Below are 18,145 nucleotides of genomic sequence, written 5' to 3' on the forward strand. Positions count from 1 at the left end.
GCTTCTGCCAGAGGGAGTTGGGAGTAAAGAATTTAATCTGAGGAGTCTGGAGGCAGCTGAGATAATTTATGGAGAGAGCAGACAGGAGGATACATAGCTTCAAAAATGTTGTTAGTTTGTGTAATATGCAAGGAGGACAGTGTAATGGAGTGTGTATACATGGAAATAGTACAAATATTTTGCCAGCGTCCTTAGGGTATTGGGAAAAGATTTCCGTTCTACTAGTTGAATTGTCATGAGGGATTTTCAAGGGTCAAGTTCCATATTGCAAGGAGGATATGAAACTTTTAGGCCACTTATTGCATGGACATGTGAAGCAAAGATTGTACATGCTTGGAGGTTGTAAAAACAATTGGCTCTTTTATGTTTGAAAAGAGGCTTTGTGTCATGGGCTGTATTGCATCACTGAGTCTTAATCTCTTGAAAGGCATGATTGAGAAGATGGTGCTGTGCATGCTGAAGGAGTATGGCAGGCTCATTAGAGGGTCTACAATGAACCCTCACAACAAGTGGCATTATAGAAGCTGCACATCACGTGGTTTGTGCGGATTGCAAAATATGAAACTCAGCAGTGAATATGATACACCTTTTTTAAAGGGGCCCAGTAAACTGGGGGGAAAAAAAATAAATTCCTGGGGAGCCTTCCCTCGTGCTATGACCACAGGGAGTTTTGAACAGAAAATGTTTTGTCTCCACGGCATATTCTTGCAATACTTTTCCATTATTCTCTAAACTTTGAGTCACTTCGGCTTTGCTGTGAGGAAGTAGAACAGCACATGATCTTCCCCTGTTTCAGGTGCAGGTTGGGAGGGACCCTTTGGGATTTAGGATTGCCTAGGCAGGCCTTTAGACACTGGAAAATGTTAAACATTTGTTGGGTGTGGGGTGTTGGTCCAGACATTTGAACAGGACATTGACACACATAGAAATGAGAAAAGAAAATAAAAGCAGCAATAGGTCATTGAAATGTTCTGGCATTACTGACGTGCAGATTTTTTAACAAGTCCAGCTTTCCATAAGTTGCTATTAAGATGCTTTCTTTTATCAATATTTTATCACTAAATCCTTGTGGATGTCTTAAGAGAGTTTTTATTTTTAGAATTTTTTGTAGTTCATCTTTAATTAAAAGTCTCAAACGCAGTCTTTCTTTTCTCTCTGTCTAGGTTATTGTTACATTTTCTACCTATTACAGTTTAGTAATATAATACAGTACATGACCTAAAGCTTTCCTGCACACATAAACCAGCAAATTATTATTTTATTTTACAGCCACCCCAACTACCTACTAAAATCATCTGGGAAAGTGTTTTCTAGTGGTTGATATGATAGACAGTAATAAATTGCATTGTATTTTACACTTAATTAGAAGACATGTGTATAAGAAAAACAGTAGCAATCAGCAATCTGTATGGTACTGTACATGATTAAAAAAATATGAACTAATAATATCCAGATGAGAAACCTCATACAATACTTCAACATTTTCCTCTAATTTTCTGTTCTACAGCAACAATGAAGGAAACTTTATCTTTTCTTTCATTCTTTTCATGGCAGATCCTAATATTTCTTTAAAACTGCACATGCCACAGGGCAAACCAGCAAGTAATAATGCTTTGTGAAGCAGGTGGCCCGTCTGTTGTTCTGCTCAATGGTTGCCAGTGCATTTTTCAGTTAAGAAAGGACCTGTTTCATTGAGCAATTTGAGAGACATATAGTGAGATTCCTCAGTTTGATAAAGAGTATTAATGGAATGTGAAGAAAAATGTCTAAATACAAATATTTAACTTGTCTGCCCTGTCCCTCTGTTAGTGGATAGTGTACTACTAGTCTTCTTGGATTTCCTTCATTAGTCAGTCTGAAGCTTAGGCTACACTGACATCTCTTTTTTTCTGCTGCAGCAAAACCTTTTTCCAGTGTTTATACTTTTCTTGTCCTTGACTGTGGATGAGCTGCCCTGTATCAAAGATTCAGCTAATACAGGTTCATTTTATTTTGTGAAGCATTTTACTGCTTCTTTCTTTCCAGACTATAGCAGAAGCTGAGATGTTTTAGTGCTCTCAGTAATAACGTGAATTGCTAAGCATGTTCCCAGAGTTTGTAAGAAGGGGAAATCATGTGGGGAAGAGAAAAAGTAGCAAATCTTACCTTCGGCCAGCTTGCCTTGGTGTAACACGTTTCTTTAGGTCCTGGACAGTTAATTTGCATTATGTATAATGCCTAATGCTACAGGGTCATTTATTAGATCCTTAGGTGTTCCCCAAAGGCTGACATTGTAAAGAAAAAAGAAGATCAAACAACCAACAATTTAGAATAAGTTCATGTTAAAGTGTGGTTCTACTCAGAAAAAAGGGACTGTAAAACTAGCACCTTTTAACTCAACAGACTCTACTCATATTAAGTTGTATGAACTTCTTTTATTGACAAAAATAAGTTTTTACAATTTTTTAACACCTGGTCAGCACAGTGATGTTTGAGTGAAATGAACTGTGTTCAGTCTTGGACTTTGTCAGCAGAGTCATGTACTTGTTAACCTCTGCATAATTATTTGGAGCAATGAAACTTCACTGGTTTTACTGGAGGGATATTTGATTCCAAGGTGTTATTGCTTTGGTAGCTGATGACCTTACCGGGTCTGCAGCACTCTCAGAAGCTGCTGGGTGAGCATCAGGTAGAAAGGACAGAGTTTGACTGCCAAAGCCCAGGATGAAATTGTGGATTAGTGAAAACTCAGCCTGAAAATTAAGAGTGTTTGGAGCAGAAATCGATGATAAGAAGTGACAGTACTGGAGCCTTGACATTCAGAAAGTCACTGAAACAGCAAAGCCATAGTCAATGCCTAATATAAAACTGGCCTGTGCTTCAGTAAAGCACTCTCCAGGCTATTTGCAGGTTTCAGTGTTGCAGACTTCAACATGAGCAGTCACATAATTTCCAAAAGAACTGTTTGTGATAGGACAAGAGGAAATGGCCTCAAGTTGCGCCAGGGGAGGTTTAGATTGGATATTAGGAAAAATTTCTTCACTGAGAGGGTGGTCAGGCATTGGAACAGGCTGCCCAGGGAGGTGGTGGAGCCGCCATCTCTGGAAGTGTTCAAAAAACGTGTGGATGTGCCGCTTCAGGACATGGTTTAGGGGACATGGTGGTGCTGGATTGATGGTTGGACTTGATGATCTTAAAGGTCCTTTCCAACCTAGTGATTCTGTGATTCTGTGAAGCAGTCCTGTAGGAAATTCAGATCTTCTGAAAGCCTTTCTAATCTGAGTTAAGGTGAAAACTTGCTGTTTTGAAATTTCCCTTGGGAAGGAAATTAAAAAAGAAAAAAAAAAAAAAAGGAAATACCTAGCATCAAAGAGAGCAGTTGATTTCAGAGTCTCTTGAGGTGTCCTGAAACAGATGAACCACCCACTCTAGATGGGGCTATGGACAAACTCTGGAGCATGTAATAGTTGCTCTTGCTTCTTGTCTTGCTATCTGCTTAGTGGACACAGACTACAGCTATTCCAGGATTTCTTACCTGGTGTTAGTGGTTTAAGTTCCAGGTGTCCTATCCCACGAATTGGGCTGATGGAGGCTCTCATCCTCCTGGGTTGGTGCAGAAGGTTTGGGAGCCCCAAGCCTGCTGGTTGAAGGTGGGTAGGACGGTGAGGAAGTCCCAGTCAGTGGGTCACAGGAGCCCTAGCATCACTGTGCTCAATGCTTGCCAGATATTTGGGTACCATCTCTTGTATACCTCCTCCCTTATTCAAGAGCTGAGTTGCTCCTCCCCACTCCATCCCCACTGCCAGAACTGGTGGTTCTGCTGGTAAAAGGGATTTCTGTTCAGCCCTTCCTCTCTTTTCTGAGATGGGGAATGAAGGTGTCAGTTGCCTTCACAGTTCTCTCTGGTGAAGCTATGTATTGGAAGCTGGCAGTCTGGACACTGTGCAATGGGATAAAAAACATGATCCATTTCAAATAGATTTTTATGAAAGAATAAGTAATGGCTTCCACCACCAAATGGGACTGAGATGACGACTTCATGATCACCTTCAACAGTGTCCTGGATTATCTTCTCTTCTAGAGTATTGAACATTTCTGTCTTAATTTACTTCAGTGCAAGAGTAGAAATGGAAGAAATGAGGGTCAGTGCTTTCCTGGCACTGAGATCCTTGCTATGTTCTCTGCCGATGTGTTTCTCCACCTTTCATTTTGCATGAGGAAAGGAGTGGCACATTCCTACCCTGCTGTAAACTAACTGTGCTGTAAAGTAACCAAGTAGATGTCAGCCAGTGGCATCTGGTTTCGTCCCTAAATTGAATGCTGGCCTCTGCAGCAGCCTAAGTCCTTTCACAAGGGGCCAGAGGGGTGGGAAAATAAGAAACTCCTACAGGTTTGTCTTCTTTATTAAAATAAATGGATCAACATATGAATAGACAGTTCACAATTCATCAGGGAAAAATCAATACAGAGGAGGTTTTTCACTACAGTTTATTGGACAGAAAGCCTTATAGGCTTAAATGCCATGAGGAAATAGGAAGCCAGGTACACCTCCAAATATTTCAAATAAAAGCAGAATTTTCTAAACACTGGCAGTGATTTTCTTTGTAAATAGGTTTAACCTTGGACCTTCTGTCATCTTGTATTTTTACACAGGAAATTAATTTTCTACATCCTCTGTGTGCATAGAGAAGACAGAAAGTCAAAAAACTCCAAGGGATTTCCAAAAAAGCCTCCATATAAATTTTAAAATTAAACAGATGTTATATGATTACCATTAAATCTGAGCCATGGGTTCCTAGGTTATAAACTATACATGGTGTTCTGAAGCAAGAGATGAAATAGATTTTTTTCAATTACTGAAGGTTTTCCAGATCAAAAAGTTTGGGATTTAGATGAATCCATATAGGTCTTGTATTCCAGCCGGGGTTTATAAACATCCAAAATGAGTAAATGCTCTCACAATAGGTAGTAAATGGCCACGGGTGCAGATGCTCTGCAACTGTCCAGCTCTGCTGGGAATGTAGTCATGCACTGCCAAGAGCCTGTCCATTGAGGCTGCTGTCCTTAGCGGGCGTTGGAGCGGATCCTAGGTGCGCTAACGGTAAGCCTGTCTGCTTGCCTAGTCACTTGCTGCAATCCTTGTTCCATGTCTGTAATTCCAGAACAAATACCCACATCTTGTGTTTTCTAGTTCAAAATTGCTACATTACAAAATTTTGCGCTGGAGGAAGGAAGTCTTCGAGAGAGGAGAGAACTGCTCCTGCCTGCTAATGCCATCGGGCTGGCTTCCCACTTAGCTCTCCTCATTGTCCATTACCACCATCTGCTGCTGCAGAGTCAATCTGAGCATACAGGGCAGATTTTTGAGGGGAGTGAGAAGCCCACCTCTCCTCCTTCCATCCCAGCCTGCTCTCAGTGGCACTCAACCACTTCCTGCCAGAACGATTCTTTCCCATACCCGGATGTGGTTGCAGAGTCATCATCTTGCATTCATTGTTTTTAATTGTTGTACTGTCCTCTTCTTTCCTTGGATTGAAGTTTTTAAGAAGCTGACATATTCAGCCACTATTATTGTGGTTATGTTTGTTTTCTTCAGCTCTTGCCTGGTGTCTAAGTGTTGAGGAGGTTCCTAAAACTAAGACAGAGAAATTATCCTTTATGGTCACCTGAACATTTTATGTGAATATCATTATGATTCCTGTGATGACTTTTCTTAAAGGTTGGTGTCTACCCTGGAATGTAAATTCACATCATAGAGTTTCAGTCATATAAAAGCTAGATATCTCATCTAAACTGGTCACCAACACCCTTTTATGTGTGTTTAAAGATCTCTCTTTAAGAGAGGATCTTTCATCACACCCTAAGATAGGTTTCTTACGCTGGTGTAGACCAGATAGCTAATAGTAGATGAGACAAAACCAGTCTAGCCTACACACATAACCTGTAAGTTACATATTCTTCTACTATATGTCTAACTTTACCTCATGTATGGCTCTGGCTGTGGAATTATCCCAGCAATTAATATTAAATGTTGGGTACAATTCTCCTTTCAGTAACCTTAGGGAGTCAGTCATAAAATCATGGGAGTTATTTGGCAGTGAACATCATGTTGCACAGGGACAGGAGTCATGTTGAGGAAGAGGGTGCTGGGGATGGTGCTTTTGCAGAGGAGTGTGTGTTTTGGAGCCTGAGAATGGAAGAGGAGCATTGCATGTGCCCTCGTGTTGCACTTCACCTCAACTTCACTCTTGGGGACATGTTGCTGGTCTAGAAGCACAGTGGAGAAGTAGCCTAAGAGAGACAGAAAGACAAAGCTCAAAGACAGGAAGAAAAACACTTAGAGCGTGCAACAAGAAGTGGCAGTTCTTGACCTTGTCTGGAGAAGGAATTGGAGCTGTGATGAGAGACATTCCCCTGCAGGACAATACCTCCAATGTGCAAGGGAAAGAGGAGAGAAAAGCCAGTTCACACCTTTTTTTCCTTGCAGTTGGAAAATTAAACAATGTAGAGATTATTAGTGAACTGCCTAAACATCACAGAAATAACAAGAGCCTTCACACTATCACCTGATTTTCTATGCCAGGCACACATTTCTGTTCACCACCGAGGAATCCCAGAGTGTTGCCTCCACTCTCCCTCATGGAGCAAAGGCTCAGTGGATGTAAAAATATATTCTTTTCATCCTGTTGGTATTAGATATTATCTCCAAGTCATCTAGTATTTTGTCACTTCAGTGCTGTAAATTTTCTGTATCCCAGTGAAGGGTGACTTTCCATGCTACCTTTTATCTTTCCAAATATGTCCCTGTTCAGCCTTATTTTCCTCTTGATTTCCTCCATCTGGTTTTCATCTGACGCTGAGCAGCTGTCCAAGGTGTGTATATATATCCTTTTGCTTGTTTCATCTTTGCTGAGATGCCTTTCTGCTGAGTATCTGCTTAACATGATTTTTATTTGGATCCATTTCATTTTTAATCTTACTTCTGGCCTTCATGATGGAGCTCCTCTGTCAGCTTCCTGCTCTTTAGGAGCTTCAAGTGTGCACAGAGCAATTCAGTCACTCTTAAAAATTAAAAAAAAAAAAAAAAGTAACTCCATATTGTGTACAGTATTGAGTAATTAATCCCGTTAATATTATGGCTTTCCCTCCCAAATGTTTTTCAGCTAAAGATGTTGCCTAACCCAGTGTGGGGATGTCTGGGAAAGTAGGAGGGCTATTTCTTTTGCATATTTCTTTCCCCTTGGAAACATCAGGTGATGCATTGTGGGTCTTCTGCTTTGTGGCCTGGAAAGGGAAAATACCAAGAACGTTTAAGGGGCTATGAAAATATGCCACATTACCCAAAAGGTCAGATGAAAAAATACAAGATTCTGCAGAAACCTGTAAGACTGCCCTCTGAATGCCCAAAAGCCATGAAGCACTTCCCTTTTTTGGAGAGACTGCAGAAGCACTAATGGGACAGCCAGAGCTGGCCTCCAAGGCAGGCTCATGGCTCCCATGAATTATTGCATGGGCTCTGTTTGTACTCCCTAACTCCACCTTATGTCTTCCCCGTCTTCTTGATCTCTGTGATATCAGCACACAGGAATCAAATGTGTATTATTTGTTCTGATAGTTGTATTTTTTTTCCTGGAAAGTCAATGTTTTCTAATGATTCATTTGTATAATTTTGGGGAAAAGGGATATTGTTTTGAAATATATATAAAATTGTTTTGAAATATCCTACATACAGTGTGTGTTTTCCAGCTTTTTACCACAAACCTGTTAATGCTGTTTTCCTCACCACAGAGCACTAGCTTTCAGGTTAAACCCCAGCACTTGGCACATGATGCATAGTTGATTGTGTCTTGCTAGACTGACTGCTGCATTGGACATGGCACAGATGGATTTAGAAAGCATCTTTGGGCAGGTCCATCTCAAAAAGAACCAGTGGTTTAAGGATCAAATTGGCTCTACAGAGGTGCTGAGACATTAGGAATACATTGGAGTAATACAATTGGATTTTTTTGAAAGAACAATGAAATATATGGGTAAGAAAGAGGCAGAACAGAAGCACAAGCTTGCATAGTTAGTGGGATGGAAAAATTGAAACAGCATAGACAAAGAAGAAAAAAATACCAGGGAAAGGATTCTTTGTACTTAGTTAGACACCTAGAGGTATCTTTTATGGTGGTTTTGAGCTCATACATATACTTTGATGTGTACTATGCATACTTTTATTTGATTAGTCTTTCAAAAAGATAAATCAGATACATTCTGGACACATCTGATCTTTTTTTAAGAGCTTCAAGAGAATTTATCTTCATTCAAAAGGATATAAGTTTAACTTTTTCCCTATTTTTAAAAAAATCACCTGATACCAATTAGAATTCCTTTACTGCTGGGCTGATTTATAGTACTGTAATACAGCTCTGAAAATATGAAAGCAGAGAAGCAATATTTCAAAATGCAGCATAAAATCAACAATAAAAATGTATATTTATAACCTGAAAAGTATGATTTCATCTTGGAGAATTACCAAGCTAATAGCAGTAATAAGCATGATTTTAGTTGTACCATATTGTACTTATTAAACACTTCAGGGGACTTGTGAATAAATCAAACCACAAGATCATTTCTGGGTATTTGAACATATTTTTAGATATTATAAAAATGTGGAAAACTATTACAACTGGTTATCATTTGTTCATGTTTTTCCAAAAAAGGTTTTAATCATAAACCTCATTGTTACATCTTTCAAGATACTGGGCTGATGCCTGCAGGCTGGAAAAGTAACTCTATTTAATAAATGTAGATTTAATATCATTTGGAGATAAAATTAAAGCAGAAAAAGTATCTACAATAATGTGAATTATACTCACTATCCCAGGAAATCTTGTTTGGTGTAGAGGATGTTTCAGAGGAAGGCAGAGAAATGCTTTAGTAATAAAGATGGGCCATAACCAAAACCCTGGAGCCAAGCTCGGGAGCTACAGTATGGAAAGTCTGGATTCAAACTCATACTTTGTGGATTTATCATGGGCAGAATTCCAGCCTTGAAGGATGAGATTTTTCTCATGGAAGTGAATGAGTAAAGGAACAGAGCTTTTTATTATTCATTACTACTATTATTACCTGTAGCACAGCAAAGCGGAGAGGACTCGGGTAAAACTGACACTCCATTGAGCTAGGTACTGTACAGACAGTACAAGAAGGGTCCTGCTCCGAGAACGGTACAGGATAGACAACTAAGATGAATGGTTGGAAGGGGAGCAGGTACAAGAAAGTAAGAACACGCCACTGAGGTGCAAAAAAGCCAATGGAAATTGAAGTTTGCAGATGACAAGAGTTTAGACACACTGTCAAATAGCATTTCCCAGTGCTCCAGCCGTGTCTGCAAGACAACAAATGAACAGCTGATTCCTTTAGGAACTAGACCTCTTAAGTAATCTGGTGTTGCTTGAGCTCCATGGAAAGTACTTTTTAAACCAGTTTACAATTAGCAGTTCACACCACCTCAGAACTTGGCCCCATGTCTTCTGCTTTGCTATGTGTGGGACAGTGTGGCTCACTGGAAATTCACAGATGCAGAAGATCTAAGTCTGAAGTCCACCCGGCAGAAAGACTTTTTCCATGTTGATCTGTTGTGAGATGGGGATCTTACTTTGTAACAGTCATTTTGAAAGCTATGGTAGTTCCTGTGTATTTTTCCTCATGCCTGATCTTTGCTTAAAAACAAAATAAAGTGTTCCTTTGATTTTGTTTTCAGTAGATTAAACAATAGGATTGTAGGAAACCACTGCCTTCCACCAGCCTTCTTTCCAGCTTCAAAATAGCTTGTGCTATTATTTTTCAGACTTTATGGTGAAACAAATTCCTTCATGGTGTGAACACCATGAAATGACAGCTTTCAGCCCGTAGTGAATTGTTCTGGCTGAGTTAAAAACCCTTGAAAATAAAGATTGTAATAGAAATACTGGTGGAAGCCTTTATGATAGTAGCATGAACAAAGCTCTGCTGTAATGTTTTCTGGAAACAGAGCCATAATGATTTGTTCAGGAATCTGTTCTGATCTCATCATAAAGGGAAAAGTGTTCCTGTCAAGTTTAATCCCAGATCTCCTATAACCTGGTGCATATTTCCAACAGGCACTATCAATAGACAAGCAGCATTTAGAAAATAATTTTTGTTCTACAGTACACAGAGCAAAGAATAAAAAAAAGGGATCTTAACGACATTCTTCAGAAATAGCAGGGCAAGTAAAGTATAATCAATTGCTGCACTGTGAATTGCAGAAGGAAATAAAGGCATTATTGTTACTACTGATAGGTCTTGCACTGTACAGACAGTAAGATGCTCTTCTTGGGTAAAAGAATTGTCTGGCTTGATGAGCTCCCAGTATGTTTTCACTAGAGGTGCAGATACATTTATGTATGTTGCTGTGTAGAATATATGAGCTTGCATTCCTCAGCTACCTATCACGGACAACAAGTAGTCTGGGAAACGACAGACTGAAAGCGACTAACCTAAGACATAAGTACCTTGCACAACAGTCTGTGGTGCAGAAACATGGCAGATAGCTCTGGATCTCAAACAAGTCAAGGGAGTGAAAGGGATGCTCTACAAAGTGCGAAAATAACTTATTTGAAATTAATTTATGTATCTCCTCTTGACAGTAGTCTGAACTACACTGTGCAGATGTGCCCTACAGACCAAGTTAAGACAATATGAACCAAAGAGAGCCTTATGAGGACCTTCACAGAAGGGTGAGTTTAAAAACAAAAGTAAATTTGTAATCCACACCTAAAAATATGGGTGTGGGAGAGTGTTTTGTCGACAAGAGAGCCTGAAAACCTTTTTGTGTCTCCCTGGCAAGCTTGGGAAAATGAAAGGAGAGTCCTCAGGGTATCCAAACACCCATCACACTCCGTGGCATGAAAGAGGCATAGAGAGACCACAGGTTAGGAATGCAAAGAAAATGACATGCTATAACCTTATGCAGGGACAGAGTTTATAAAACAAATGTACAAATTTATCTCACTTTCAAGATTATCAGCTTTCTTAATGCCATTACTTCTCTCCCTCTTTCTTTCTCTCTACCTATCTACCTATCTCTTTATCTCCTGTCTCCAATTTAAAAATATAGTTTGATGGCAGCCATTGATGTACTACAGAGGAGCCCTACTCTAACAGTAGATAACCATAACGATTATGGTCTTTTAACCTGGGATTGTCCAGGACTGCTACCCTGCCTGTGTGACATAGGTGGGAGGTGTGTCCATTTTGTGACTGCTGTTCCTCCATGACCTAAGAGACTCATCTGTGCTCATTAACTGAGTTCAACACACCCCTGCAGCCTTCCCCTGCTGGCAGGAACAATGTGTGAAGGTGATGAGGGCAAAATTGCCGCCTTTTGTTTGTCTCTTGAATATTGATCTTTATGACTCATGATAAGGCAGGCTTACAAAAGAAGTATTGTGTATTATCTTGCCATAAGAAAAGTTCTGAAGTATATATGTATTTTTATAATGGTCTTGAGCAAAAACAAATGTTAAAACATGCTGGCCAATAAAAATGGGAACACTGATTTTTGGAAGAACACATTGTACAGTATTCTGGTACAGTCCACAACATATCATGTGAAGAGATTGGGCTCTTGTGGAAAGTCTTAGCTGAGCAGTTAGCTGGACCAAACCGAAATGTGTAGAAACTTAAACCACGTATTTCCACAGCCACTGCAGGATTGTACAAGGATCATCTCAATTAGTTTTTTTAAAATGTAAATTGCTTTCGGTTTTATGGTGGGGATAACATTTCATTGAACATTATTTGGTTTCTCTCATCTTTCCCTCCAAGAAATTAAATGAAAGTAAAACCCTGGGATCCACCCCTGAGGGAAGGCACAGTGCATTTATCCCAGAAGCCTATTCTGTAGTGCATTTTTCTGTCCAATAAATAAGAAAGGAACCGTAAAGAGGTGCATCTGTGCTGAGGAATGTGTGCCTGCCTCAGCTCCCTGATTTTGTTTAGTGTTAATCTGGAGACAAACATCTCTTTTATGAAAGGTCCTTCGGGATGGTGAACTCCCTGTGTGCACATGTTTGTTTTCTGGAAACCATAAGCAGAAAACATGAAGCCTTCAGCTTAGCCAATGTAAGCTGCTTTTGGACAAAGAGAATTCTTCATCTGGTCCCTCAAAAAGTTCTTATTTTCTGACTCAAGTGAATAGGTACTTAAAATATTCACTAAATCTCACTGAGGTGTTCAAGCTCTCAAAAGTGTGAGTTGTACCGCTTGTACCTTTATTGACGTTGATGTGGCAAAATGATGAGGAAGAAAAAAGAGAGAAATCAGCATCCAGGTAACCTGACTCACAGTACAGCTTATGCTCGAAGGAGAGACCAAGGGTACTTCTTGCTCATGTGAAATGTTTCCCCCTCTTCCTTCTATGTAGCTAAGTGGCTACTGATGTTCAGAGTAATTACAGTGCCTCTTCACATATCTGTAGGTTTGCCATCAAATAGTTCCCAAATGTGTTTAGAAACAAATAAAAGAGGAGTAAGACTAGCCAGGAAAGGAGAAGGAAGAGATAACCACGCCCACCAGCGGGAGAAAATATTGAACCTGTTAGAGGAAGAAAGAGAGATCACCAACAAACCAATATATTGAGGTTCCTCAGAAAGACATAAAAAGGAGAAATGATGAAGTTCTGGGGTACATCAGAGCCAAGTTTGCTGGCTGGACAAGGGTTGTGCAAGAAGAAATGCATTGGAAATGCACTCTCTCCTGTGACAGAGACCTGATGTTATAATAAGATGTGACTGTACCTGTGGTATTTACCAAATGGGGGACTATAAATAGGGGGTGCTGAGAGAATAGTGGGTCTTGTGGGTGCTGAGAGAAGTATGAAAACCCCCAAGTGTGTCAGTTTAACAAAACACATACACAAAATAGCTTACTTTTCATAAGCTGGCCTCATAACTTTTGGGGCCCCAACACATGCCTTCTGGGTGTTTAGGCTTGACAGTACCGTGAACTGCAAGACCATCCATTCCCTGACCCCCTTCTACATCACACCTGAGAATAGAAATAATTTTTGCTTTCAGGAAGTTTAAAGAAAGAGAGGAAACAGCATGTATTCTCAGATGTCTTCTTGTGTGATCCGTTTTTGGAAGTATTCTCCTTACACCATTCCCAAGAAGGTCTTTCCTTGGAAAGGACATCAACAGCATGTTTATGCCTTGTGTTGTTTGCCCTCACTCCTACTACCTCTCTTTAGACATTTTCCGGTACAGGCTGAAACATAATGGGATTTATACCATAAACAGCATGAAGTGTCTGCTCTGTTTATGCTAGCAGGCTCCTGTTAACCTTTAATCTTCCCAAATCTTTCTCAAAACAATGTGAAACAATCTATTTTTACATTCTTCCCTGTGGTTTGACGCTGGTTAATATCACAAATTTTGCACAACTTGAGAAGCACTTAGAGCCTCTTGGGTCAGGGAGGGTGTTAAGGGCGCTGTCTCCACTTGCCTGTACGTTTTCCAGCACCTAAAAAGGGTGAACCTGAGTGGGGTGAGTGACTCCTGGGGTGGAGTGGGCACATGTCTCGTTTTAGTGAGAGCCACAGGTTTCCCAGATGCTGTCCGGGGCGATGTCCCTCCCCAGCCTGGGAGCACTTCAGGAGCTGAAGGGATGCAAAGCTTCGGCGTGCCCCTCCCCAGCCGACCCTGACCCCATGAGGGGCTGACAGCTGTGAAAGACATAGGAAGCAATTAAAGCACAGTGTATTAGTCACAAAGGCCGACGGGCCCTGCTCTCCGAAAGGCGCAGGTCTGCAAAAGAGATAAGACGGGGAACCGCGAGTGCTGTAACGCGCCGCGCAGAGGCTTTGTGCAAGTCTATCCTCCCGCATCCACTTGGGGTTATTTATTTACTTAAAGTTCGTTTGATAACTGGAAGCTTCAGGCTACTTACCCAATTAACCTTAGCACCTGTTTGGCTGGAAACACTTGGGAGCAGTGTGAACAAGCTGTGGCAAGGCTTTTTTTTCCCTTTTTTTTTAAGTGAAGGCAGCAGACAAAGTATATTCTTGACACAAGTGTTATTCCAGCCTGCTCTCAGGTCTGTGGTGCTGATAATGGTTTAAGTGGAAGGTCCTGCTAGCATCCACGACTGTTTAGCAGGGACAATCATGATATCTAAATCAATAGGTTGTAGTGAATGGCTGTTGTTTTAACTTTTGCCTGCTTCTGTTTTATTGCCTGATGGATTTTGGCTCTCAGTTTTCCTCTTCAGAGGCCTACAATCCGCACCAAATGTTTCACATTACTCAGTGTGAAAAACCTCCTATTCTTTCAGATTTTTTACAAGTTCATACATCCGTGGAAACCTGATATTTCATATTTCATTCTGCTTTGTGAATGTCATTGTGAGGGATGCTGGTTCACATGCAACAGGCCTCTTCTGTCTTTGATCAGCTTGACCGCAACTAATTGTAAATGGAGAACAAATGAAAGAAATATTTATAAATTTCATGGGAATTCAGGCAGGGCCTAAGCCTTTCCTAATGCCTCCATTCACAGTAAATGTTTATTGAATACTTTTAGTCTACTGTGTACTTCAGTATTTATATAGTGTTAGGTTTTAGCTTGTTCTGAGTAGATCCAGTAAAAGACCTCTCCTGCATCTTTTTTCTTTCTTCCTTTCTTGTCTTACTTTTCTGTTCCTCCCAAATGCCCTCCTTTCTTTTGTCTTTACCTTATAAAACAGGCTGCTGGCAGAGGAGAGGAACACCACAGTTGTTGGTTCCAGAGCCTACAGCTGTAAGAAGGGTAAGAAAGGGGAAAAAAATGACCGTAAAATTTAAAACAAATTTTGAGGCACAAAGCTGAGTTGGGAAAAATCAAATGAAAATGTTAAAGATTTGTCCAAAATAAAGTCATAAATGTCCCAAGCCAAGAGAAACAGCTGCTAAGTCGCACAGCCTAAATCTGAAAAAGCAACACAACAAAAAGTTTAATATTATGAAGCTTATCAGAAGTTGGCAGGGTAAAAAAAAAAACGCAGGCATTCCTGGTTTTACTTCTCGGTCTTTCGTCCTTCTTACAGAGTTGTGCTCTTACAACTTTTCCCAGCTTTGGCACAGGTTGCTTTTGCAACGGGAAGCTTAGCGCACCCAAAACCTTTTGGGGAGTTCCCCGTGCGCCCAACCCTATAGATCCTTGCCTGCAACCAAGGCCATCGCAGAGCAGAAGCAACCTCCTTCGGCCGGGGACCGGGAAGCGCGCAGCCCGTGGAGCCTCAAGCGCCGTTCGTCACCGGTGCCGTGCGCGCGGCCGGTCCCGCTGGCGTGCGCCGCTGGCAGGCACGCACAGCGGCTGCCGGCGCCCAGCGGCACAGGTCCTGCGCCGGGGCCGACCGGCGCCGCGCCGCTGAGGCTAAGGGGGGCCCTGGAGCGAAATGTGAGATGCGCCGTGCAGAAACGAGAGCAAAGCTGCTCACTTCAGCCTCTCACGAAGACCCATGTCTTCCCCTTGTCTATCAGCGCCTTTTTTAACTGCTTCGTTCACATGGAAAATAAGGAAGGAACAGAAAGGCCTGGGAGGACTGGGCAAGGAAGTGGATGTCCAAGTGTGGGACATCAACGCTGGTGTGAGGCAACAAGGAAGGTTGACTTTTGTGGGGAATGTGGGGAGGTAAGGATGTAATTTGTCCCTTTTAAATATGACAAGAAAAAAGAAAAATAAAAAACGTTAGGCCAACTGTGAGGCTCAGAGTTCATTACCACTGCCCCCACTTTCCTCCTGGAGCACGTTCCTTCTCCTCTCACCCAGGTTTTTTTTTAATTGATTTTTTTGTTTATATTTTTCATCTGTAAGTTCACTGGGACCAGGAAAATGGCCTTTTTGTCTTCAGAGAGCGCCTAACGCTTGTTGGGAGATGGTCAAGAGAGTTGGGGCTTGTACAGCGGTAAAATCTTGAACCTAAAGTAATCAAAGAAGCAACAGATTTCTGAGAAAATGATTCTTTTTAAGGTTGTTCCTTTCCAGGACCTCCATGTCTGAGAAGGAAAATAGGGTGAGAACGTGGGAGGAGATGAAACCCAGATAATGTGATACTGAATTTTCCCTGAATTTAAAGCCTTCCAAAACTTTTTTGCCTCTTTGAGAAGGCAGTAACATCTTAAAAGCAGCTTTATGCTGTGATATGCAATCCAGTATGCTAGGTTTGCCTGATTCGTGAGATCCTAGCAATGAATACACATTTCTGGCAGCCAAACACCACATGAATTGTTAAAAATAAAACACTTGATAATCGGTATTAAATTAAATCACAGAGCAGAGATGGATGACGATTATGATCAGGGCTTTAAGTATTATTTACCTTCCTACAAAGAGCTTGTCTGGTCTTTCACAAACAGGGTATATAAAACACTTACTTAGCATGTAACTTGAGCCACGAAAATTGTATTACACTTAAGTGTTCTTAAAGCCACAGGCTTTCTATCACAATTAAGAGAGCAGCAAAGAAGGTGGGGGAGGAAAATGGAACCAGCTTGGGGAGCACCCTTCGCCGCGGCCACTGGCTGCACGGGCGGCGGCGCGGCGCGGGGGCGTGCGGGAGCTCCACCAGCACGGGGCCGGCGGGGCCGCGTCAGGCAGGGCTCAGCGGGCGTCCCGCCGGCGCACCGCCCCAGAGCCCCTCACCGCTCTAGATGTCGAGGCTGGGAAAAAGGCTCGCGGTACTGATGCAAAGGCAGGGAAGAAACATGGACTCAAGAGAAGCTGAATTAAGTGCTTGAAAGATACCCATACTCCCTCGGATGCTCATGTGGTCTAAATCATTTTACATTTGCTTTGAATATTTTAGGAGTGTGTGAATGCATCATCAGCCCACATCTCATCGGGGAGGTGGTAGACCCCGCTTAGAGAGAGAGGCTTAAGCCATCCTCACTTGATTGTTTGAGATTTTCTGTCCATACCCTTCAGGGCTGCAAAATTTTTCCTGATCATGCTCTTCTGATTCTAAAGTCCTTGAATTAAAAAGCTTTGGAATAACTTGTGCGAGAAAAAACCAAAAAACCCACTTCTAACATTTCTGCAAAGCAAAACCCAGCCAACTTCAAAGTTGTCTAATGGGGATCACACAAGCAGGCAGCATCTGAAATGGGCTGATCCCCAGGTGGACACATCTTTGGTGGAGAATTTTTGTTTAGAATTGATCCATAGTGAGTGAGATTTGAACTTCTGGGGCCCTTGGGAGACAACTCACTTCTTTCTTCCCATGTGTCTTTTAAATATAGTTTACATTTTTCTAGCCTGTTGCAAAACTGGATAGTGGTAATACAGTGCAACTATTGTAACTTCTCAAGGGTATGTGATGACTTGATTAGGAATGAAAAGTATTTAAGAGTTGTTATTTAGCAGGATAAAACAGTAATCTTATTCCCCTCCCAGCTCTGAAGTTATGTTCTGCATATTCTTTATCCCTCTCCAGATTTGACGCTCATTTTTCCAACAAAACCTTATCTGTCTTTTGGTGCAGTGAAAATCTTTCTTCATATTAAACAGCACAGAGTGAACCGGACCTCATTCAGCAACACATCATCTGCAAGTGACGGAAATATCTGCATTAAGCCAAAATCTAGCAACTGACAACTGACAGACTGGCATGAACAAGATCAGCACCCGGATTTCTTACCAGACAGGCAGCTTGCTGACTTCTCTCAGCCTGCTTGACCACAAGTTTCTATAAAAAACACAGTAGCTGGCGTGCACTTGATATTGAGCAAGTGCCGTTTTCTGTTGATATTCTCATTTAATTTCCATATGTTGGCAGAAACAGATGGAACTGAATTTTCTTGCAATTACTGTGAGCCTAGGATAACAACTCTTAAATCTGCCTCAGAGTGGAAAGGTACAATACAAATTTGCAAACACAGGGCGACAGCCTGGATACTGAGGTACAGAAATGTGACTTAACATGCAGAATGACTAAAACTGGTTCATGATTTATTGATTAGGCTGCATCATGTGAATGGATCTCGGGAAGCTTAAAATAATTTGTACAGAATGTGAAATTTGGTAGAGGTAGAGCTGCAGTGCCCTAACGCCTCACTGCTAAGACTTTTAAATGAAAACTATTAGTTAAGTAAAGTCTGTGGGGCTTTAAGGTTACAGAAAAG

This window comes from Phaethon aethereus, assembly GCF_964289735.1.
Source record: "Phaethon aethereus genome assembly, chromosome: Z".
In the NCBI taxonomy this organism is placed as follows: Eukaryota; Metazoa; Chordata; class Aves; order Phaethontiformes; family Phaethontidae; genus Phaethon; species Phaethon aethereus.